The sequence below is a fragment of the Natator depressus genome, chromosome 15 (genome assembly GCF_965152275.1).
Source record: "Natator depressus isolate rNatDep1 chromosome 15, rNatDep2.hap1, whole genome shotgun sequence".
In the NCBI taxonomy this organism is placed as follows: Eukaryota; Metazoa; Chordata; order Testudines; family Cheloniidae; genus Natator; species Natator depressus.
In genome coordinates, this window is record NC_134248.1 from 19,089,669 (window position 1) to 19,108,643 (window position 18,975).

The window sequence follows — 18,975 nt, forward strand, 5'->3', positions numbered from 1 at the left end:
CACACACAAACAAATAAATAAGTAAACAAACCCGAGGTCTGTAAAAGAAGAGCCGTTGTGATCCAGTAGAAATAAAACCCAGCAGATGTGTGATGGGAGAATTACTTCATCCTCTCTGCACATTATCTACTGGAGGTTTGAAATCCAGATTCTAATGAGATAAATTATCATTTAATGACTTCCATTATTCTCCAAAAAAACAAAAACCAGCAGGCTAGTACAGTGTTTTATTAAGCTATGGTTGAACTGTACTTACTGGAGTAAAACTATAGCAACTATCCAGGAACATAAGATGCCATAGTTCATGAAGTAAACACTATAGGCAATTTATTCCAACTACAATACTATTCTAGTCACATCTGCCATCCGCCAGAATTCAATCCTGTATTGATACTGATGTATTGTGACTGAGATTTAGAGAATGGACACTGGCGTACTGTGGTCATAAGACAATAAAGGCCACACAAAGCATTGTTTGTGGGTTTTGATTTGTATGGCTTGCCAGGTAGGTCTTTTTAATGAATAGTAGTACTTTGAATATCCAGGGCTGCTGGTGTTAGTGAGTGAAACTCCATTAAAGTCAATGGAACAGCCCATTTACACCAACAGACAAAGAAATTGGCCCATACTATATAGCACCTTTCTTCTGAAGAGCTGAAAGCACTTTACAAATAGGACCTCAGTGAGAAAGGGAAGTGGTGCTTATACCCATTTTATGGATGGGTGAATTGAGACACAGAGAGGTTTAATTGGCTGCTTAATGTCACATAGCAATTAAGAGCTGGGAATAAATTCTAGGGGTATGTCTACTCTGCATTGGGAACCTGGGTTTGTGGGACACTGGCTCATGGACTCGATGTTTCTAAGCCTGCACTTGAGCGTCCATTCTGCATTGCAAACCTGGGTTTAAAGTTGCGGAACCCAAGTCTCACGGCCATGTTGATGCGTCTGCATTGCACTGTGCAGACCTTGTGATTGGGTCTGCGGCTTGAGCTGCATCCACACTACAAAGTGACAGGGCTTGAACCCAAAGGGGGTCCAAAGATCTAGGTCCTGAGTGCTTGCTGATCCAGACCAGACTGATCTGTGTCTAGACAGAAGCAGGGCTTGGGTTCAAACCTGAGTCAGAGCCCAAGCTTAGTGTTTAATGTAGACATACCCTAGGAGTCCTGACTCCCAATCCCTTCCCCCAATACCCTTCTTAAACTTCAGGCCTTGTGTGTGGCTAAAAACAGGAGACTGGTAGTTAAAGCAGTGTGGAGAATTGGTCTCCCACATGTACCCAAAGATTAGCCCCTGGGAAGAGATGCGCTTTTGCTGACAGGTTTCAGAGTAGCAGCCGCGGTAGTCTGTATTCGCGAAAAGAAAAGGAGTACTTTTGGCACCTTAGAGACTAACAAATTTATTTGAGCATAAGCTTTCGTTGCTCAGATAAATTTGTTAGTCTCTAAGGTGCCACAAGTACTCCTGTTCTTCTTGCTGACAGGCAGCCCAGAGAGTCAGTCCTACGAGAGATATTGTAACTATTTATTATTTTGTTCTTTTATGGTAAGGTGAAGGCCTTTCAGATGTAGATGATCCTTTTTTAGGCGTAACTAGTAGAGATGGGTCTAAACTGCAAAATTAAGATTCAAAGTTGAGGGACTTTCCAATATGTCAAGTTTGTTCAGGTCCGTCTCTACTAGAAGGGCTTTCAAAATCCATTTCAGGAAGAAATTTGTCTTATAAATTCTCAGCCTAGGAATAATGAATTAAAAATGAAAGATTCAAACCAGTTTGGTGTGTGTTAAATGGAGTTACACCAGAGATAAATTTGGTCCAGTAAATGTAAAAGGAATACATGGTAGATATTCAAGGGCAGGATCACGAGGCAATGCTTATTCTCCCAATAAGTAGAGGTGAATAATTACAAATGTTCAGCTGGGAGGGTATTTTTGGTTCATGGGCGAGGAAAGAGGGAAATACTGCCATATGCAAAAAGCTATTGTCTAATTTTCACCAGAGAACTGGTTTCAAATTCATATGCTGGATGGAATATGGAATGCATTTGGCCTAGGGAATAAATACCACAAAATGTAAACTCTTTTGTGTGTCACAATCGATAATTTTTTCATTTGTTTGTTTTTCACAGTAGAACTAAAAAACCAGCCTGCGAGTTAAATCAGGCCTTACTCTAAGTTTCTGCAGCTGGGGATACTCTGCACTGGAGAAGTGAGATGATAAGAAACAACATGATCCTTGTCCAGCGGCCCGGCTCAGTTTAAATTTCCCTGGAGAGGCAGCAAATCAGTGAGCAAAGTAAAAAATAGACTATTCTGGGATCTGCACAAATGTGACAAACTAGTTTACAGACTTCAGATTGGAGATGCTTTAGGGAGTTCTTCACCAAAACAATGTACAGTCGTTTTTGTCCCTTACCTGCTTTTCTTCTCTACCCCCATCCCTCACCCCATCCATCAAACAGACGGTAATTTCCTCTTTAGCTTTAGCACATTTAGCTCTTTAGCACATTAGATGCAAAAAGTGATTTCTCTCTGGCTGTCAATCATGTCATAGCCAGATTAATAATGCTCTTTATCAATACTTTTAATAGCAGTATTTAGGCCAGTGCTAGCCCATTGGGGGCCCTAAGCAGGTATATTTTGACCCCGCTCCACCCCCCAACACATACTAATAATTATAGGGGGCCCCCTTGAGCTGCTTTGGGGCCTAAGCAATTGCTTAGTCTCCTTCTGCCTTTAGTCATCCTAAGGGCAGGGAATGTCGAGGGCATTATGGCATTTCTCATTCACTAAAATCACGCTGCCTCTGGCTTTGTCCTGTAGAGCATCATCCAAGTTGTCCAATAATCACTCCAGACATGCGCTGTCACTGGGCTAGAAATCTTGCCGGAAGATACTTCTGGTCAGGACAGAAATCATTCACAACAGATTCTTGTGGCCTTTTGTCACGCTCCTTTTTCAGTTCTACCTGCAGCTCTGAACTCCTGGTACATGTGAGAAATAATAGGTGTGGGAGAATGGGGCCATGGGAGAGGGGGTAAATTATTCACATTGTTTCAGACCTCAAAGGTTTGATTCAGGGTTGGCTTGAAAGTTTGGGTCTGTTTTCACTTCTTTCTCACCAGCTAGCTCACCCCAGCTATGTATGGTCTCTACGTCTCCCCAGTCAACATCCAGAAGTATTGAAGGGTTGCATGTATATACTGAGAGGGGAATGCATCCTTAATGGTGGTCTCCTCGGCTGATGTAAATGGACACAACTCTGCTGAAGTTAATGGATCAGTTGGGGAGTCTGGACCCCTATGTGGCTGAAATGACCATGTATTAGTTGAGGAAGAACAAGTTGCTTATTAAAATCATAGGCACTCACCCAGTCTAGGCAGAAAGAAAAGGAGTACTTGTGGCACCTTAGAGACTAACCAATTTATCTGAGCATAAGCTTTTGTGAGCTAAATTTATTTGAGCATAAGCTTTCATGAGCTACAGCTCACTTCATCGGATGCATCCGATGAAGTGAGCTGTAGCTCACGAAAGCTTATGCTCAAATAAATTGGTTAGTCTCTAAGGTGCCACAAGTCCTCCTTTTCTTTTTGCGAATACAGACTAACACGGCTGCTACTCTGAAGTCTATGCAGAGTTTATGTTGTTTTAGCTCTACCATGTGCTTGTTCCACTTGCTGAAATAATTCGGGAAGGATTATGTCTTTGCTCTTTGCTGTGATGACTTATTTCAGCCTTTTATTTTACTGCTCAACACTGATGGTTGATTAACTGTACTCCATGCAGTCAATTTTCAGAGGGTTTCCTGCCTTCCTCCCCCAGTTTGAATTCTGTTTGTGAAAGTGCAAGGAGGGGACACCATTGTAAGGCACGACTAGACCTTCTGTTCTTTTCTAGGGTTATCTGGGGGATGGGTTCACAGTGCTCTTGTGGCTGTGCAATTCGTGCTAGCTATTATCTGTACTGGGCACATTAGGTATTAGGACTTCATATGTCCCTAGCTCATTTGTAATGGCACAGTAGATCTTGCTATTAGTCATATCTATTGAGTGATAAGATGCACAGAATATCTATGTTCCTTTAACTCATGCCTTGGGAAGATCCGATCAGGACTCCTGCTAAAATATTAAAATGAAAACAAGATTGTATTCTGCAAGGGCAGCAGACCATGTTCTGCTCTTGCATGTCCACCATCAACATGGCTGCATGGTGCAGCCACCAAACTTGAGTTCCAGAGCTAGATCCCAACTGGTGTGAATCAGCGTAGCTCCGTTGAAGTTACCAGATTTACAGCAGCTGAGGATCTGGCCTCAACATTTAATACACTGGTTGTGCTACCATGTCTTCTCTCTGTTTCATTTCTTCCATCCCTCCTTCCACAATTACTGACCTACTTCATTTCAACTTCCTTCTTTTGTAGTGAGCTGGTGTAGTAGACCTGAGGAGGTTAGAATTTTGAGTTCACATGTTAATTCCTTTGAAGCTCCTAGTATATGAAAAACTCTCCCTCCCCACCCTGCATCTGGACCAGATGTTTAAGATGCAGGCAAATGAATAAACCCTTGGGTATGCTACAGGCCTAGAAGCTGACTGGGAGTTGTGCCTAATGGATGATAGCTTTATAATGTGGACTTAAGTCAACCAGGAACTCAACTGAGTGACTTTCCAGCAGCATTATTTTTATACCCTTTAGAAATGTTGAATTACAGTGACTTCTAGTAACCGTGTTCAAGGGATGAATTCAAGCTGAGACTCTAGATGTTTTCATAGCCTAAAATATTAGTAATTAATCTGAGTTTGTAGCATTTCTGTATTATAGAATGCTTTTACTTTAATAGCCTTTGTTTAGATGTATTATTGTAAATACATCAGCACGCTAAAATTTGCATTGTAAAAGAGTGTTTTGGAACAAAGCAGGATCTAATGAGCATATAGGAAATCCCTTGGCTCTGCACTGGAAATGGCTCTCGCTGAATGAATCTTTAGCAGCATAAAAGCTTTTTTCTTTAAAATAAAATGAAATAAAAAACCCTCCAGGACTTAATGCAGACAATATGCAAAGATCATTTACGGCTTGTTGTGGGAAAGACAAAACAAATTATGACAACTCCACATTGGGTCCTTTGAATGGACCCTTAGTGGTCACTTCATTAGACAGCCTATTTTCGTTTTTTGAATTTTTGATTCAAGAATGACTTGACTCGAATGGAGGCATCAATATATTCCACTCTCATTTTTCCTCCCTCTGGTTTCAGCTGTAGCCAACATCAAGGAAAAAGTGGCAGGAAGCATTTTATCAGCTCTCAGGCTTCTTACAGGGGTTGAATATGGAGTAAATATTGTTCCTCTAACAAAATAATTAAGCCAAGAGCTAATATTATTACAGGAGAGAGTTGAAAACTCACTTATTGGAAAACTTCCTTGCCCCTTTCTCTGAGACCTGGCCAGCTGGAATAGCTATTGCAGTGAGATGATATTAGGGGTGCTAGGTAGTCCTAGCCCAATATGTTGACACTGTCTATTTGACTGCCTGTCATCCTTTTCAACCTTTAAATTATATGTCAGCTGCCTGTTCTTTCTGAAAGGATGTAAATAGTTTATTGCCAAGACCAAAAGGGATAAGCTCTCCAAATAATATTTTGAAATCCGTTTTTATAGGCCATTTTCAAGAAAGTCTAAGTAAATCAAACTGTTGATATAGAATTCAGCAGCCACATGTCTGGCTCTGACTGACTCGAACTTGTAGCATAAGACTCTTTTCTCTCTTTTTTTTTTTCTGGGTGCAAAAAAAAATATATTGATGTTCAAAACAGACCAAACCAGAAGCTGGAGTCTGAATGCTTTCTAATATAGTTTAAATTCAAATAACTGGATCCGAACTAGACCTCTGATTTTGGTTCCAAGAGGGGCTGTGTCCAGGAGGAGACTGTTTTCTGGCTCCTGTGAAGTCCCACAGTTCACCTGAGATTTGAACCTAAAATGGGAGAAATCCCTCAAGAGAGATTTGAGCTCAAAAGCTTTTTGCACCATTAGATCCAAACCCCAAATCCAACCCTTATTTGGTCTCAAATCCCAAACCTGAGCCTAAACCCAATCCACAGTCAAACATCACCACCTTGACCCAAGTGCAGTTTAAATATGATCACATTTGGTTTTAAGTCTACTTTAGGTCAATGTATAAAGTGGATTTAATCCAGCCACATGACGGGACTGAACCAAATTTGGCTATTGTCACTGTAGCCAGCACTTCTACTGGGGAAAAGTGGGTTTCATGCAGAAAACTGAAATTCTGAAGCATTCAGATCTCACTCAGTATCTCGGGCAAGGTCATCTGCACAGACTGAACCTGAGACCAGACCTCTTGATCTAAAAGTATGAGCCCCCTTCCTTACTGTCTGATCTGAAAGACCAGTTCCATTGTTAGAGCCAGTAGCAGAGTCTTAATGGTGTAACCACTAGAGGGAGCCAAAGACCCCAAGGTTCAAGATTGGTTCTCTTTTGGAAATCAAAGTCTCAGACCATCACGTGCCCAATATCAGCAGATTTGCCAGATTAAGCATCTCTTTAAAAGATCTCAGAGTAGCAGCCGTGTTAGTCTGTATCTGCAAAAAGAACAGGAGTACTTGTGGCACCTTAGAGACTAACAAATTTATTCGAGCATAAGCTTCCGTGAGCTACAGCTCACTTCATCGGAGCTACAGCTCACTTCACCCTTTTTTAAAAGGTCTGTTCAGCTAATGCTGGATTGCTCAATGGATGAGGAACATGCTGATATCGATTTAAATTAATGACACTGTAGACAGAAATCACAAATGTGGTAAATAAAAAGATTCTCTGTGGGTGGTTTTTTAAAAAAAAATCTGTTTTGTTCTTTAAAGAGAGAATTTAGCAGTTATGAAAATGAGGGAATAATAATGTTAATGCCTAGACACTGCCATGCTTGGATGCATTAGGAATACCAGTGACTGATAGAGCCAATTACAGCATGGCCAGGTTTTCATAGTCTTCCTTATGCAGCTCCAGGAAGTCATCCCCAGTGTTCCTTGCAGTAGCCCAGCTAATCTTGTTGTGGGCTCACAACACCTCCATCATATCCTGCTCAATCCACTATCATGTTCTCTACTGATCCAGTTCTGGGCCTCTTTTTAGCAGATGCCAATTTGTACAGGACTGTGGCAGATTGAATGGTGGTTCTGTATTGCATACAAAGCTTACGGATTGACTAGTCAGCATCATAGTTGGTTCAGCTGCAGGTTAGTAAAGATTAGACTACAACAGAACAGCTATTTCCTGAGTACTTAAATTCAGCAGGAGCTCAGCTGTTGATTTTCTGGTTTAAGCTTAATGTACGTACATCTTTATCCCTTGCTGAGACTTGAATTTAGGGGAAAATGTTCTCTAGGGTCTTTTGGGATAAGCAAGAAGAAACAACCTAAAGCAATAATCTGATTGGGAAGTAGGGAGCTAGGGATGATTGACTGATGTTTAATGGCATTTCACAGACCCTATATGAGTTTTTTTTAAGTGTCCATTTATTGCATTTTAGGAGATACAATACAATGGGCCATATGTACCAACAGATGATGTACTAGCAGATGTGTAGAAATGAATGACAGGGATTCTGTTGATTTGGAAAAAAGTTGTACTAATCGCAAAGGTAAAATCATGCTCGGAAAATGTGTTCTCAAAGAATACATTACAAGGAACAATGGCCAGCATAATTACTCATTTAAATATGAGATAATTGCATTTATAGTGTGCAAGAGAAAAACTTTGGGAGTTATCAGAACCAACAACAGTTCTGAAAGAGAAAGAGACTGAAAGAGAACATCTGCAGTGAGGAAGTGACATTTGTCTCCAGGCATCAGTACAGCTCGGAGGAGGGAGATATTAGGAACTTCCAGACCAAATTATTTAGGGCATATCTCAAATTGGGGCCCATTTTTATACATGTGTGTAGACTTCCACTCTACCTTGCTAGATTTTTCTTCTCAAATTGCCAAAAGGCCTCACCAAGAAAAAAAAAAAAAGCCTTTAAGAGTTGCTGACTGTGTGCCCCACGCATGATGGAGCTGTTTATACTCTGCCATTGCATTTTAGGGCTGGTAGCTTGTATTCATTCCCTAAGAACAGCAAGTCTTTGAAGACTGAAAACTCACCCTTGGGAGACCCATCATTTCCTCTCTATGCCCATGCCCCGATTGCGCCCATTGCTCACATTTTAGGTATCATTTGGAAGGGTCCCCTAATTGCCTTCTTGGAGTGACTGACTGGTTATTTTCCCCATCTTCCCTCTTTAATGGGACATGGTGCCACGGTGTCTGCCAGGTACCCAAAATCTTCAGAGGAAGGATTGGGCCACTGCCCCTCCTCAACACTACAGCTGCAGGACCTAGCAGGTGTATGGTCTTATGTCAGCCAGGTACTTGGAGATCTCACTGTTTGGCCCCACTATTGGACAAGGCGTCCCAGAACTGACTCACCACATAAAGGTAGAACGGGGATCTAGGAAACCTTAATCCAATAGGGGTAGGTGGTAGAGTTCCCCAGCATCAGGTTGTTCATTTGAGCCACCTGCATCCTACAGCTGCAAGGTTGGGAAGGGGCTACAGGCTTTCTCCTGAAGTTTCCATGCTTCCGGCAAAGGGAGGGTCCAATTTCTATTGGAACTGATAGATCTGCTTAATCTCTTCTGACATTCCTAACAGACTGCAGTCTGTCTTTGAATATGACTCTCAAGTTGCACCTGACCACCACTTCAACCTCCTACTTACTGCCTGCTATGTTCTGCCACAGAACAAAACAACCTCAGCAGCTCATTAGAAAGTGAACTGATCAAAGGAGGTATTCTTTATAACCAGTTACACTACAGTAATATATGAGCTACCCTCTAAGCTACTAATAATTGCTGAACCATCTTGGTTTGGATGTTTTCTTAGTGTCTTATGTGATTGCTTTGTGCAGTATTATTCTATACTCATTTCATGAAGGTTTCATGATTTTTACACACACACACACACACACACACACCCTCTTCCAAAGTAAATCATTGCATCTAAAAGAGATGGGGTTTTCTTTATGGAAGGGATTCTAGTCCACTCATAAAAACATTAGTTTCATTCCCAGACATACTCCAGTCAAAGATATCATGCCCTTTGTAAAATTGTGCAAAACATGAGTTTGTGGAGGTCAGATTAGTAGTTAAAGAATATGGGTCATTTTTAATATTTTATGCCTTATCTTCTCCCTCCCATAGCAGCCAGACTATTAATTTGCCTGATTTATCTCTCCACTTGTAAAACTTAGCTTTGCAGTATGACGATTGCTGAGTGCAAGTTTCTCCAGGAATTATTTCGATTTCAGCATACTTACGTCTTCTTCTTCTGTAAGAGGGTTAACAGAAGTCCTCCTCCTCCTCAGTACTGTGACGTCTGAATCTTTAATTACTATGAGATCCTGCTCTAACTCTAAAAGAGTATATGAAGGACATCCCATAAAATTCCTGGTGAAGAGCCAGTGGAGAAGTTAGAAAACGTGTGACCACTTTTATTGGATGAACATTGTGATTCCACTATCTACATCACTGATTCTTTCTCAAGGACCAACACAGCAATAAATATTTTCTGGAGAAGGGTCCTAAGGGTACATTAGTTTGGTTGCAAACAGGTCCAATCCAATAGAATTCTAACAAATGCTTAAGGAAATTCTAAATATCTATGCAATGAATTCTAGGCTTCTGTAAATAAAGAAGCATTCCATCTCTTACCAGCAGTGGGTTGCTAAGGGCATGAGCTGTAACCCTTGAATCAGTCCCCACGTTAGAATCATCATTTTGTGAGAGGGTGTAAAACAAAATGCAGTTAAAGCCCTTACTTTTGTGTTCAGAACACTCAGCCTGTTGCCAAGAATTGTTTGGGGTGTGTGCAGGAGAGAAACAATAGGAGCTGGGCATGTATTAAGAGTTTCAAAATACTGAATCTGCCCATCTCATCTGATCTAAATTGTATGGGTCAAATTAAGCTGCACAAATTCTCCATGCCAGAAAAACAGTGAAAAGCTGCAGGCACTCGAAATGGAAGACAACCACCTAAAATTGGCTTCCGATAAAAAGAGGCAGAGAAATGCTTCTGCATATTCTCCATGGCTAATATTTTAGAGGGAAATAACAGTGGTGTGGTCCACATGTTTATAGATATACAGCTATGCAACCACTTAGAAGGTACTCTTAGAAAGGGTGCATGTGTAGTCTTTGTCAGTCAAAATACAGGTGATAATTGAAGTTGTTTTTCTAGTCCTTCTTTGGGATCATATCACATTTTCAGGCACCAGCAAGAATTGTGCCCTGTAATCTTAGCTAGAATCTCTAGATCCAGAGAAGTGTCTCTTTCCTTCTTTCAGTTGAGTATAATTTTCTGTAGGTAAATGTGATCTTTTCCAGTTTAACTGTTTTGCCAAAATGGAAAGATCTTTGCCTCTTGAGTGCACTGTGTAAATAGCACAGGATATTTCAAGAGGCATTTTTTAAACCATAATTATGGTGGGTATTACAGACAATCATAAAAGTGTGATCCGTGACCTTAAATGAGCTCATATGATTAATCTGATCACATAATATATTTTATTATAAAAGCTTCCTGACTACAAATAGCTTCATATATGAACAAATGAAAGGCAAGAGGGCCCTTTTCTAAGTTACCTAATTAAATATGGAATGCTGAAGACAGGACTGACAACACAGGGAGGAAAAAAATCTATTAAGATCAACCAGTTTTAGGGCAACTGCAATTAAATAATTGCCACAGTATGTTATAATCCCAATGACAAAAGTAGAGATATACCATAATGCACTAAATTGCATAATATTAGCTGTCTCTCTCTCTCTTTTTTAAGTCTAATTCTCTGAGTAGGTTCAAAGAAAAAAAGAAATATTTAACGTCAAGTTAACGTTATGGAATCCTCTAATACCAGCAAACAATGTTAGTCATTGGTAGAAAGGCTACTAAGATGATCAGGGGACTAGAGATCCTAATTTATGAGAGGAGATTACAAGAATTTGGCTTGTTCAGTTTAGCAACACCAGATCGGAGAGGGGATGTGATTGCTCTCTCTAAACACATCAGAAGGGTGAACACCAAGGAGGGAAAAGAGCTTTTTAAGCTAAAGGACAATGTTAGCACAAGGACAAATGGGTATGAATTCTAAGATGGAGCTTGACAAGTCTATGAACAGGATATGGTGGGGTTGCCTGTGATAGCTGGGGACCAGACTCTATGACCCAAAAGGTCCTTTCCAGTCCTGTGGTCCTAGAAAGTAACTGGCAAACAAGAAATATAATCCTACTGTAAACATCAATGTTAATGCCAGTTAAAAATGTTTCTAGTATGACCAAGAACTGGGCTACATCCTTAAAGAACTGGGGAACAGCTTAAATCAGTATTGTTCTGTGTTTGGCTGGCAATAGGAGACAGTGCTGTCGTGTTTTTTCACTTTCCTTGGGAGAATGCCCATTGTGTTAGTCTTTCACATCCCATGTCATGCGAGAGTCAGAGATGAGTCATATGGTTCTTCTGCATTTTTTGACCCTGAAGATTTCTTCTTCTCTTGCAAACAATGAAACTTTGCCTTGCCTGGTTAGGAATATTCCTGTGGCTTTTGTTTCAGTGTCATATGGTTTGCTGTGTGCTTGGGTTTTTATTTTAGACAAAATTTTAAAGGGAGTTGGAAAAGGCCCAAATAGATCTGATGGGAATGTAAGTGTTACTTGTGGGTGCGTCTACACTGCATTCATAGGGTGTGATTGCAGCTTGTGTAGACAGACCTAAGTTACTTTTCACCTGGCTATCTTGGGTACCAGAGCAATGAATCCATGGCATCCTGGTGTTCAGCGTGGGCTGGCAGCCTGGTTCCAGGTGGAGTTCTATAGTCCATGAGCCTCTGGTAACAAGTCAGCTAGATTAAATTAGCTCAGGCATATCCACATGACCTGTAATTACACCCCATGATTGCCTGGCTTCCTAGCCTTCAGGTGTTGCCAGCTTCTTCCAGGCAGAGCTCATGATGACTTTCATACCAGGGACCCCACAATTAATCATTCTGAGAGGGCCTCCTGATCTCCATGAGCCCCAAAGACTAACGGTAGTCCCACTCTCTCCTTGTTCCATCTCGGCTTTAAAGGAAGTGTCAGGTCCCACGATGCTCCAGAGGAATTGGTGCAAGGGTTTGGAGGCATTTGTTGTTTCTGGGGACTAGAGGAGCAGTTGCAAGTGACCTGCTTCAGTGGAGGACCAGAGAGGGAGAGAGAATGGGAACAGGTGTTCAGACATGACTGTAATGGGGGCCATATAAGATAGAATGATGCCACCGGCACCTCTAGCAGTAGTTGGTGGCCTCCTTGAATGAGTTGCAGGGGCTGCAGCCCAGAGGATGTCCACTGCTGACAAACACCAAGAAAGTATAGACTAGAGTGCAGGCTCGTATTTTCCAAGTCATCTTAATCATTACGAAGAGATTCCACCACCTCTAGAGCCTGAATAAGGTTAGTGGAAACATTACAGTCTTCCAGAGCAATACTAACTTGATTTTTAGCTTCCTCCACTTGTTTGCAAGGCTGGGCCAATTTATTTTCTGCTGTTTTGTGCTGCTGATGGTTAAATAGGTTCCTTCTGGTACCCAGCGTGGGATGTATTTTTTTTTCCTTTCCGTTGCCTTCCTGAATTTCTTTTGAAATCGCTTTGATAAATTGAATTCAAAACATCACAGGTAGAAAACATTAGATCTCCGAGAGGCTTTACTTTGAAAATGTAAGTAAAACTCAGATCACTGGCTTTTAAGAATTCCCATGCTGGGATATCATAAAACGTGTGATGTCTGAGCAGTACTAAAAACTCCACTATCTTATCTGTTGGTTTCATGTGCCATGTAGAAAAGTGAAAGTCTGGCATTCAGTGAAAGGCTCCCTACATTATTCTCTGTGGTATGCATTGTTTAGGTGGAGTTCAGAACCATTTGAATTAAATATCAAGGAGTCCAATTCTAGCAGGTTATGGCTTAAATGCCTAGTTTTCAGAGGTGCTGATCATCCACCTTTGTGAAGTGCTGACTCAGATGGAAATAGCTATAGAAGTGCAAAGTATTATTAAAACAACAAGGAGTCCGGTGGCACCTTAAAGACTAATAGATTTCTTTTAACCTTTAGTCTTTAAGGTGTCACCGACTCCTTGTTGTTTTTGTGGATACAGACTAACACAGCTACCCTCTGGTGCAAAGTATTATTGTCATCATCAATAGGATGAGACTGAGAAGAAGGAACCTGCTGCGGGGTGTGCAATGCAAAGCTGGCTTCCTCCAGTCTCTTACCTACTGCATGAAAGAAATAGTGACTGGGGCAATCATTATCCCTTTTAAAAAGGGATCCCCTCCAGTGTGCTGGATCTCCTGGCACAGGAGAAGCTGCTAGCAGTGAGCCTGGAAGGGTTCTTGATTGTACTATCTCAAGCAGGCACATCTCGTGGCAGAATGTAGACTTGAACAGTTGAAATGAATGGGAAACGGCAAGTCTCGGATGATCTTATATTTGGCCTGTTTCAGTTTGTCTGAGTATCCCTGGGAGATAAAGAGCCTTCTTTCACTAGGGGAGGGGTGGGGAGGAAATAAGGAAAAAACCTTCACAAGGTGTGTGGGCAGGAGGGTAATGCATGGAAATAGCCTGGTGCTGAGGGGCTGAAGTCACAACGAGGTGAATCCATGGGCCTATGAAACTGGTGTGCAGTCCACCAGTAAAACATCTAGGTCAGTATCCTGAAAGGGACAGAGTAGAATGTCTATTCCTGTCCAGGCACTGCTAGCATCACTGCTTGCTGACATGACTGCTTGGGGTTTTCTATACTAATATCACCCTTTTTCTTTAGGATGGAGCTTTATATAATAAGGCACAGTACAATGCAGCCGTGGAGGTTAAGGCAAATTATGGCGAACGACATCAGGATTTACAAAAAGTACCAAGGAATCTTTAATATCTACAAAGATCAGATAGAAAATCAAATCTGTTCTTCAGGGCTCATGTGAAATTCCCAGGCTCACCGGGAGAGGAATTCAGCAAACAGGAAGACGGTTGAAAAGTTAAATTAGGGTTTGTTAAACTAGTCTTGAAGGAGGTTGGAAATTATTATGCATAAAAGGCCTGACCTTGTTTCATGCCAAAGTCTCTTTGGCATCCACAGTATGATGCCGAGGTTAATTAGTCCCAGTACAATATACTGATATTTGACACTCGTGTAAATCAGGCATAAATCTGTATAAATGCAACTGAATGTGGCCCACACTCTGAGGTTCCCGTACAACAGTGTCCCAAATGCCTATAGGGTGCTTTCTTTAGTACAATGACCGTTGCTAGCAGCAGAATCAGCAGTACCAGCATGTAATTAAATCCTTTGTGTCTTTAAAGGGATCCCCCGCTTGGGTCTAGGTGAGAAGTGCTTGGAGAAACCTTAAACTTTCAGTCTGATGGGTTGGGCGAAACAAAAACGGTTGGAGCTTTGTTTTAATAAATTTGTGCCTCAGCTTCCAATAAATGTGTGTGCTTCTGGAGTGGCAATGTAAATCCTCAGTGAAGGGTGATTACTTGGAAGCAAATCCATCACAAAGTTGAACATCTGCTCTAATGCCAAGCATTCTGGATACTTCTTCCTCTGCGGTTGCCTTGAGTGAAAGGTTTTATTAATGGAGGGGTTTGCTTTTTATTTTAGTTTCTTCCCAAACAGTGACATACCTGAGCTGCAGAACTTCAAAGCAGGATACAGATTTCTACTTTTTATTATTATAGTCTTTCTTTCTAGACTGGGTTTTCATACTGCCAACTATATCCCTGGCTGTGCAGTTACAATTCGTATGAACGTGTCAGAGTCCTGGCAAGGGCAGCCAGGACCGAGGGTCAGAGCAGGGTCAAACATGAGGCCAAGAATAATGGAGAAGTTCATGGTCAACTTCCAGGCTGGGGACAATACTAAGGATCAGCATCTGAGTCAGGTTTCAGGATCTGGGTCAGGAGGCGAGGTCCAAATTAAACCACGGCCAAAACTGAGTTCAAGAGCAGAAAGCAGGAATGGTCGTGGCAGGAGACCTACACTGTTGCCTGGACATGTCCTCAGATGCCCCTTGGGTTTATATAGAGTAGGGAGCCAATGAGGCTTCTGCCTGTTAGACCCCTTGAAGTGGGACTTCCTGTGGTCTGTGTCCATAGTGCGACGGGGTAGTGGAAGATGAGCTGGTTACAGCAGCGTGGAGGTGTTTGCTGCCTAGTAGCTCTGCAAATCTGGGTTTGAGACCTGCTGGGCCTTGCAGAAAGTCAGTAGAAGCTGCAAACACACATCCAAGGGCAGACTGACTTTTCTTCTTCTGCCATAACCACACCTGCCAAACTGACGACTCCTGTATAGCTGTGTTGACCGTACAAAACCATGTCATGAGAGCACTTGTTGGAGCGTGGGTGTAGGAATAATCTCCAACCCCAGTTGCTTTTGAAATGCAAGTGAACTCCTTCCCTCAGTGCTTTTAAACACACACACAAGAGTGGTCATAAAGCATTTGGATTCCACTCTAATTTTCTGAGGTAAAACAAATCATTTCACGCACTACTCAATGGACAAATGTTTTCAGAAAGTGGGTCTCCAAGGGCTGAATGGCTGACGACAACATAGGACACATTTCAATTTAAAGAGAATTAGGTCTCTGTAGAGCAATCCTGTAATTTTATAAAAGTTACTTCAAAATTGGGACCACCCTGGTGGCAAGTTATTCAGTTGCGTTCTAAATCCTGGGATGTTTTTGAACATTAACAGTCACCCAGAGGGGCATGGCAGTATTGGAAATAGCTCTGAGCTGCAGTGTTTGAGAGCATCTAGACATTGTCCTCTTTCTACGTGGCAACAGGATTTACTACATAGGAATTGGCTTCTATTAATGAGTACAAAAGCTGTAAGCCGGTGTTTGACTGACACACCAGCTTCCAATGGGACACTTGAGTGAGCTGGACAATTAATTGCCACATTCCCAATGAGCTAGTTTTGAAATAAAACAAGCTTATTTATTATGGGCCAGCGAGTACGTGGTGGGGTGCAGGGGTGACTGATGATGGAGACATGCTGCCAGGCAGATGAGGCAGGAGTCCCAGAACTAGTCTGGTGGGCCCAGGCCTCTGGCAGATGTTTGGAGACATGCAGACTTGAGAAGCCTGAGCCTCTCATCTCTCCTCCTGTGGAATAACAACACTCTCAGTCTCATCTCCACAGAACAACCTGCAAAGTCTGAGGTTCCCCTGCTGGTAGATATGACAATGATGAGCCCAGTACAAGAACTTCTACAGAACAGAATAAAACACACAGCTGTTTCTCACGTCTGGGGCAATCCGAGGCATTGTTTCAAGAACAAATGGTTGGCTAAATGCCTTAGTTTGTTCCCATCTCTCTTGTACCTTCCCTGTCTTGCTTGTTCCGATGCTACAGCTGGGCAGCTCTCAATATGTGAACCAGGGTGGTTCATTGCAAAATACTTTCCTGTTGTTTTTGTCTGGTTTTTGTTTGTTTTTTTAAACAGCAAAGAGCATTGTGCCACATCTGGGCCATGTTAAATCACATTAGGGAGGAAAAGAGCCAGGTTGGGTCTTGTGTTCAATAGTCTTGAAGAAGATATTCACTTTGGCATTTCCCATTAAATGAGCAAAGAGCATGGCTAGCCTCCTGGTGCTAGAAACATCACTTGGTATCGTGGGTTCTCATCACCTATGAAAACCAAGTCCTACGTGTGTTTAAAATGGACACCCAGAAATGGAAGAATCCAGAATTAGTGACCAATCTGGAAAGTATGGACCTTAGACTCTGCATCTCTGGTTCCCCATCTGTGAAATGAGGATCTTGATGCTTACTCACCTGAATAAGGCACTTCAAGAGCTCTGCGTGAGTGCTAAGTCTTATAAGATGTGGGAATGAATATGGGATATTCCTCGTACTCTAGGACATTTTAAGGGGTGTACCCCTCCATAGAGAATTGACCAGCCAGTCTGAGTGGCAGTAGCTCAGAACTATCTTGTCTGTTTCATACGCTGAAATGTTCCACTTCCTGGCATCGTTGATCACAGCTCACAAAGGATTCTTGTGCCTCATCTTCAACAGATACCTCATTCCTGTTTAGAGGATGGCAGAAGAGGGGAGACAGGAGTGAAATGTAAAGTAATCTGAGTGCTTGCAGATGGGTTAATCGTGCAAATGTGCACGGTCTGCTAAGCAACACACAGCATGTTTGACAGGGTGAGTGTTCTGTACCCTGAGGCAATATATTTCTGATGCTGTTTTCTTCAAAATGAGGTGTCCAGGTCCCCTGTGGATTTCATCTGGGGAGAATTCATCACCAAAAAATAACTACTTGTGTTGAATTTATAGATGAGCTAAATGGTTTCTCTTAATGCTGTGGTTTAGTACCTTTTAGTTTCTCTCTTTTGCCTAAGCATCACTGTTAGAGGGAAATAAATCTGCCACTCAGATAATGTATTTACCCTTGGTATCAAAATATATACATAAAAATTACAAGGTCATGAACCATAGAAAAAGAAAGAAAAATGTACAGCATATTACATGGCTGGATCCCAAGCCAGGTAGGACAAATAACAATACACTGAAGACTATTGCTCATTTCCCTTTTTTGAGGGCAGGGGTGCACTTTCCTTTCACAGTGGAAGTTCTAGGCGTATGTCAGTCCAAATTTATGAGCAGTGTGTTTTTCAGTGTGTTTCATTTATCAAATGCAAATTTCTGAGGCCAGTGATTTACTAGTCAACAAGTAGTAGGGCAATAAATAAATATTTACTAATAAAGTATTTTTAAAAAAAAGCAGTGTAAAGGAACAGAATTTTATCTGCCATTCTCCAAGTAATTTGTCTTTCTTTCTGAAAAGGCATGCTATGTGTAGGGTACAAATCCCTTGTCTTTTCATGGAGTCCAACTTGTGTGGAAAATGGGCTGTTATTCTCAGCAATATGTGGCCTTGGGAAGCTATGGACTCTTGCTTATATTTTAAGATCTCTTGTTTCCTAAGGGCTGGACTGAGACTTCAGGTGCAGGTTGAGATGCATAAGCTGCACCAGCGCTGGGATAACGCTAGGAGGCACTGTGACTAGAGAGACGCCTCTGACACAGCTCCCGCTCTGCTTCCCCCTGGCTTTGTCAGGGGACAGAGGGAATTTACCGCTGGCTTATACCAGCAGCAGATTATGACATTATGTGTATTGCATGGTCCAGGGCTCTGTCCATTCCCCAGTCCTCTTGCCCACATTCTCCTGGAGCACCTGCTCACTTACACAATGAAACCTAAAGTCTATGCAGTCCAAGTAGTCTCACCCTCACTCCCTTGTGCAGGCTTGTAGCCCAAAGGCATGTCTATACAGCAGCTGGGTGATGTAATTCCTGTCACAGGTAGACATACACGGGCTAGCTCTGCTCCAGCTAGCACCTAAAAGGGGCAGTGTGGCCATGGTAGCCTTACATACCCAGGGGGTTGGGCAGGATTGTTCTCGGGCAAATTTTAAAAAGGAAGAAGATCCTGACTTTCAAAAGGAAAGCATGTGTTTTGTATAATGGGAAGCTGAATAAGGTGTGCCACTTGTTTTCTGTTTACATTTCTCATGCACATAAATTCCTTTCCTAACTGAAGGGCAATCTTCAAGCGCCTACAGGCTCCAGTGCTGAATGCCCCATCTGATATGTTCCATGCCCACTGCACAGGCATCACATAGCTTCTTTCAGAAATGGGCATACCTGAGCTGTTAGCAATTAATTCGTTTATATGGAAATTTGGTGCAGGAAATAAGCCCCAGTGTACACAAGCACACAGCCCGTGAAATGGAATATGACAGCCACAGTTAGATCCTGAGCTAGCTTCAGTGGACCTGTGTCAGTTTACACCACCTGAATCCAGTGCCTAACAT

General features: G+C 42.0%; 1 protein-coding gene across 4 annotated transcripts in view; it reads left to right on the top strand.

Annotated features, from left to right (window-relative positions):
- The window catches only part of GALNT9 (polypeptide N-acetylgalactosaminyltransferase 9), a 238,452-nt gene that overhangs the window by 170,635 nt on the left and 48,842 nt on the right, over window positions 1–18,975 (top strand). The window lies entirely within an intron of this gene.